This window comes from Haliotis rufescens, unplaced genomic scaffold (genome assembly GCF_023055435.1).
Source record: "Haliotis rufescens isolate VD_foot unplaced genomic scaffold, xgHalRufe1.0.p SCAF_3, whole genome shotgun sequence".
NCBI classification, from domain to species: domain Eukaryota; kingdom Metazoa; phylum Mollusca; class Gastropoda; order Lepetellida; family Haliotidae; genus Haliotis; species Haliotis rufescens.
In genome coordinates, this window is record NW_025964001.1 from 42,368,016 (window position 1) to 42,375,613 (window position 7,598).

Consider the following 7,598-nt stretch of genomic DNA (forward strand, 5'->3'; position numbering starts at 1 on the left):
CGTCTCTCTCTCCGTCTCTCCCTCCATCCCGCTCCCTCTCTCCCTCCCTCTCTCCCTCCGTCTCCCTCTGTCTCCAGCTCCCTCTATCTCTCCTCTCTCTGTCTCTCTCTCTACGCCTCTTTCCCTCTCTCTCTCCCCTCCGTCTCTCCCTACCGCTCCCTCCGTCTCCCTCTGTCTCCAGCTCCCTCTATCTCACCTCTCTGTCTCTTTCTCTACGCCTCTCTCCCTCTCTCTCTCCCCTCCGTCTCTCTCTCCGTCTCTCCCTACCGCTCCCTCTCTTCCTCCCTCTCTCCCTCCGTCTCCCTCTGTCTCCAGCTCCCTCTATCTCTCCTCCCTCTGTCTCTCTCTCTACGCCTCTCTCCCTCTCTCTCTCCCCTCCGTCTCTCCCTCCCGCTCCCTCTCTCTTTGTCTCCCTCCCTCTCTCTCTCTCTCTCCCTCGCTGTGTGTGTGTTCTCTCTTGGTAATATACCAGCTATATGACGGCGGCCTGCATATAATCAAGTCAATCAGGCAACCCTGTGATTGATAATGTGAGCAAGGACCCACGCCGACCACGTACGTCGACACACCATCAACCCAGTCAACCCAGTCACAGAGCCTGACCACCCGATCCAACAAGTAGCCCCTTATGACCACCACAAGTAGCTTGGGACCTATTCCAATCCAGAATCGAGACGGGGTCTGTATTTAGTACCTCATATATGCCGGGGTTCTCGTCCTGAGAGAAATAAAGTTCTCTTCTGTTCTCGTGCATAAATTCAAGTTCTAACGTAATTTTTGTGAAAGTGCTGTATTCAAATAAAGCATAGACACTGTTATTATCCCAGGGGGTAAACATGTCGATGCACACGTTAGATATCAGCACAGTGTGCACATTATATATTTCAGGCATTCGGGGCATTTTATTTGGTCATTGTGAACCTTGAGCTTAACGGGACTACATTCGCTACATTTTTTTCGTTTTTGTTTCCTGGTGTATGACGGCTGTATATCAACATACACTATAACACATGTTCATATACTTGTACTGTACTCCTGGTGTATGACGGCTGTATATCAACATACACTATAACACATGTTCATATACTTGTGATGTTCTCCTGGTGGAATAACGGCTGTATATCAACATACACTATAACACAAGTTCATATACTTGTACTGTACTCCTGGTGGAATAACGGTTGTATATCAACACACCCGATAACACAAGTTCATATACTTGTACTGTACTCCTGGTGGAATAACGGTTGTATATCAACACACCTGATAACACAAGTTCATATACTTGTACTGTTCTCATGGTGGAATAACGGCTGTATATCAACACACCCTATAACACAAGTTCATATGCTTGTACTGTTCTCATGGTGGAATAACGGTTGTATATCAACACACCCGATAACACAAGTTCATATACTTGTACTGTACTCCTGGTGGAATAACGGCTGTATATCAACATACACTATAACACATGTTCATATACTTGCACTGTACTCCTGGTTGAATAACGGCTGTATATCAACAGGCAGTATAACACATGTTCATATACTTGTACTGTAATCCTGGTGGAATAACGGCTGTATATCAATATATACTATAACAGATGTTCATACACCTGTGCTAGTGTCATGGTGGAATAATGGCTGTATATCAACATAACCTATAACACAAGTTCATATACTTGTACTGTACTCCTGGTGAATAACGGTTGTATATCAACATACCCTATAACACAAGTTCATATACTTGTACTGTACTCCTGGTGAATAACGGCTGTATATCAACATACACTATAACACATGTTCATATACTTGCACTGTACTCCTGGTTGAATAACGGCTGTATATCAACAGGCAGTATAACACATGTTCATATACTTGTACTGTAATCCTGGTGGAATAACGGCTGTATATCAATATATACTATAACAGATGTTCATACACCTGTGCTAGTGTCATGGTGGAATAATGGTTGTATATCAACATACCCTATAACACAAGTTCATATACTTGTACTGTACTCCTGGTGAATAACGGGCTGTATATCAACATACACTATAACACATGTTCATATACATGTACTGTACTCCTGGTGGAATAACGGCTGTATATCAACAGGCAGTATAACACATGTTCATATACTTGTACTGTAATCCTGGTGGAATAACGGCTGTATATCAATATATACTATAACAGATGTTCATACACCTGTGCTAGTGTCATGGTGGAATAACGTCTATATATCAATATATACTATAACAGATGTTCATACACCTGTGCTAGTGTCATGGTGGAATAACGGCTGTATATCAATTTATACTATAACAGATGTTCATACACCTGTGCTAGTGTCATGGTGGAATAACGGCTGTATATCAATATATACTATAACAGATGTTCATACACCTGTGCTAGTGTCATGGTGGAATAACGGCTGTATATCAACATACCTTACAACACATGTTCATATACTTGTACTGAAAACAATACTATATTTATGTTGATATCTATTTATCACCCCCCAATGCAGCCTATACTCTACTTCCTGGAATGAGTGAGTGAGTGAGTTTACTTTTACGCCGCTTTTAGCAATATTCCAGCAATATCACGGCGGGGGACACCAGCAATGGGCTTCACACATTGTACCCATGTCGGAAATCGAACCCGGGTCTTCGGCGTGACGAGCAAACGCTTTAACCACAAGGCCGCCCGTCCTGGAATGAACGTTTGCCAGTTTAGCAACTTTGGGATGACGCATGACACGAAGCCTATTACCCTTTAACTAACACAAAGTTCAAATAACAAAATTTGGTCGGAAACCAAATTCGTCCATAAAATGTTCTAAAAAGCATCAAACCAATGATTTCAGCTGACACTACTGGATTTTTAAAAATGATGTAAACGTTCGCATCTATGTGAATCATCTGCGACTGATTCTTTTTCAATAAGAAAAAATGGATTGCACATGCTTCCGTGGCTTAATTTGCTTATCAAGCAATTTCTTTGCGTTAATGTTTCCATAAACCGAAAACTATATAGGCCACGCCTGCCAACGGACTGCTGTTAGCTGATTGGTTGATGAAAATGGGCAGGGGCTTGTGTTTGGTTATTGCGGTGAACGATGTCACTGGTTTCGTATTGTTGTCTACAGTTAATGTTGTGTTAATCAATATATGAGAAGTCTGTGAAGTTATAAGTGTTGACATATTTATAAATTTTTATTTTACTTTATTAGTCCTATATTTACAGGTATTTACTCAGTGTGCACACCTAGTTTTACTTTTATTCCTCCATAAACGCAAAGCAAAATTGAAGTCAAATTTTATTTAAACACATAAAGTGTGTGCCTAAACATCTTCTATAAATTGAGTGAGTATTGTTTTACGTTTCCAAGCAATATCACGGCGGGCCACACCAGAATTGGGCTTTACACATTGTGCCCATGTGGGGAATCGAACCTGGGTCTTCGGCATGACGAGCGAACACTTTAACCACCCAGCTACCCTTCCGCTCCTACTATAAACTACATTGCCTTTCGTGGTGTTTAGCCAACATCATCGCTGGGAAAACTGCGGGAAAGACAGAGAGGTATGCGCCGTTAGACATTTGATCTGCCTCATCATTTGAACCTTAAAACAGAGGCGAAGAAACGAACCATAATTGTCCATTGGGTGAGTGAGTGAGTACGCTTTTACGCCGCTTTTAGCAATATTCTAGCAATATCACGGCGGGGGATACCAGAAATGGGCTTCACACAATGTACCCATGTCGGGATTCGAACCCGGGTCTTCGGCGTGACGAGCTAACGCTTTAACCACTAGGCTACCCGACCGCCCCCATTTTCCATTCTAGAAACAGAATGCCCGACAGTACATTGATCGGTTGGTCGTGATGCTAAGGCTCGAGTTTGAGGGAGTGAATAAGTATGGTTTTACGCCGCCTTCAGCAATATCCCATCAATTTCACGGACATTGCTCCCAGTCCCTCTTCTTCAACAGCTTTGACTGTTCAACTAATGTAGGCAGTTACCTCTCAACGGAATGTCTTAAGCCAAACTGGAACTCGCCGTTTGCTGCCTCAGCGCTGGTATCTAGTCTACTACGCTCTTGTTTATATACAGGGCACTAGTTCATAGGATATGAATGGAATGATTACGAACAGATATTGATAAATAAATAGTATTTAAATATTTAGTAGGAATACTTCTCACACAGTGTTTTATACCGGACGCAAACCATCCAAAAATGGTAATACTATTCATCTTCAACGTAACCTTCATTACAAAGAGTGCACGTCCTTTCATCTTTAGAAATATTAAAATACCTGCCGGTTTCTATTTTGAGACCATGAGAACTGCAGCGAAATTGTGCCATGGCCACAAGGAATTTTGCAATTGTTATATGTTTAAGGTATAAATCCGTTCCAAAAGTACCTTTAAAAGAAGTATAGTTTATAATTGCTGAAAAGAAAGGCGTACCAAAAAAGTTCTATCCTACTCTATGATGTCTCCGAGAAGCCTAATGCATCACTGGACTACCACTTCCTCCTCGTTGTGAAGACAGGAAGAACAATAATTATATTTTAGCAAGTGTATCTTCTTTTATCGATACAGAAAAAAATGTATCGTGTATCGTATCGTGACATGATAATACGCACCAGTGTATCATTTCACCTCTGCCAGTGATACAGAAATGATCGTTAAACACCGTCGCGTTTACTCCCGGATTTCATTCAATAGCCAAAATGAATACATGCGAACAATTATTTCAATGTGGGCATGTGGCTGGGTTGATACAATGTCTTTTCAATAACTACCTGTACAGGTGCACATCCTGGAACTGATTGTTACGTGGAATCGAGGCAGCTTGTAGTTCTGACATAGCAGGTAAATGTGACATATCCACTTCCTGGTCCACAAACATATGTACAAATACTCATTATAACGAATACCAAGCTGTTGAGACGTAAACGCCTTGAGCATCTGCACCAACAATACCTCTGAACTTCAAAAGGGGTTCTACGTTAAACATTAATGTAAATGAAAAGAAGATGTAAATTGTGTTTTCTGTTAAGTCTGGTCGCATGTCAAACACAAAGACCCGGTTCTTACATATATAAACCTTACACGAGGGCAACAGAGGTCATATCTGTAAACCTTACACGAGCGCAACAGAGGTCATATCTGTAATAATAATGATGATGATGATGATAATAATAATAATAATGATGATGATGATGATGATGATGATGATGATGATGATAATAATAATAATAATAACCAGCATGACTGTGCTAGGATCACCCAAACCCTCTTTGCTGCATTTTAATTTGTACATAATAATCCGGGACCTCCCCAGCACAGATCCCCAACACCCCTTACTCACCACCTTTACATGAGGATCCACACTGAAAAAAACCCAGATTCTGCTTGTCGAGTTTAATTTCTAATTACATCTGCATGTCTTTTGGACTTGGCAAAGGAAACATTCTTCATCTGAAACGTGGCAAGGTAGAAGAGGGAGCATCAGTCAGTTTACTTGGGGCTGGAGTTATTGACCATCTCGTGGAAGATGAGGCCTACACGTACTTGGGAATGCAGGTTAGGGACAAACTCCAGAATGCCCATATCAAGGAAAGACTTCTAGAGTTCAGAACTGAACGCTCGTAATGAAACCAAAGCAACAAATATTTATGCTGTATCCGCCCTTTCATATTCTTTTGATGTTGTTGATTGGACGAAACAAGAAATTCAGGGTATTGACACCCTCACACGAATGTAAGGGCATAATAATTCGTAAGTATTTCCCTTTGTTGTGATAGTGACCATAACGTCTCCGAATAGTCTACTGACGTCGATTGTAAATAAAAAAACAACATTCGAGCAGGTACGCGCCAGTACTGTCACTCTGCTTGAAAATGTTCGTAAGATGTTTAAATGCATCTAATACAAACATAAATCTCAACAAATCAGAAAGATGTTTATCATTAAGGAAGTAAACAGTAACAATATCGATTTAAAGTTTCAGCTGCGGTACCATATCGTCTATTCCGTTCAACTTAATTATTTTTTTAATAGTTTAGTCAATTTATTTGTTTCTTGAAGTTACTTACAAAACAAAAGGGGTCCGTGGGGCCCACGATCTGGAATCATTTTAATTTCGATGATATACAGTATACGTATTTGGAGTGAGTTTGATTTTAACAGTATTCCAGTTATATCACAGTGTGTCAGCTTAAAGTGGGAGGAAAGCCACAAGTAATGCAGGTCTCAGACGTTTGCCACTTTGGTGAACCCACTAGGACGGGTATGTTGCTGACAAACCTAGAAACATAAATGGGACGAACCGGGATTCGAACCCACTATCGTAGGTTTCTGGCGTGCCCAAGGGACGCAACTCTGCACAGCGAATTGCGGCGCCTCAGACGACGAGACCATCCGTGGCTCCATACGTATTTGGAGGTATGTGATTCAGGAAGCAATCAGTTTACAGATTTTGAAAATATGTTCAGACAATCGGCGATGTAGAACTGCGTTGGGAGCCCTGCAGCGCACACTTTCTGTCGATCCGAAACCCCAGCTGTGGTATATCGAAAACTGAAACCGTTAAAGAATAAGAGACTCCAGACACCGTAGCAATACTGTTATATATGGCTTTTCTCCTGTCATGGCACCGGACAAAGTTATTGTACTAGCACGCCGTGATATAACTGGAATACTGTTCAAAGCGTCGTTAAACCAAATTCACTCAGTCCCTGTTGTACCCATCTTCCCGAGGCAAGAGAGTTAACTGACTATAAAAGTCCAGTTTCCACCCTTGCCGAACTAGGCTGGTATTATGGAGTTACATTTTGGCTTGACTAACGAGTCTCTGCATAGTCCAATCAAAATCGCGCACCGAATCGAAATCCGGTTCGTAAAGTGTCATGCAGATTTCGGTCGACTGCAGGATTTGCAAAGCAAGTGCACCGCTAACTCGTTGTCAACAGATATTTTCTAAATCTTTTCATGTTTTTAATCAAGGTGCTCACGTGATTTGATGCACTTCGCGATGTAAGACTTATTTTATCACAATATAGATCTTGATTATCGATCAGATCATCTTGACTGGGCGCCACTGTTTTGTTTGAAGCAAATGCAAGTGATACGAGAGGTTGAATCTGATTGGTCAATAGGAGAGGCATAGAAAGGACATAACTGGTAATAGCCAGTGGTGGCGCTACGATCAAGCCCAGGAATTCCAGCCAAGTTCGGCAAGGGTGGAGACTGGAATTTTAAAGTCAGTTAACTCTCTTGCCTCGGGAAGATGTGTTGTACCAGGAGAGGGGTGATTCTATCATGATAGTCAGCGCCGTAATTCATAGGCAGAGTAACGTTCTTTAATCCCATGTCATTAGTTTGTTTGTTGTTTAACGCCACACTCAGCAATATTCAAGCAAGATAACGGCGGTCTGTAAATAATCGAGTCTGGACAAGACAATCCAATGATTCAAATGACGTGCATCGATCCACGCAATTGGGATACGATGACATGTATCAACCAAGTCATTGAGCCTGACCATCCGATCCAGTTAGTCGCCTCTTACTACAAGCATAGTCGC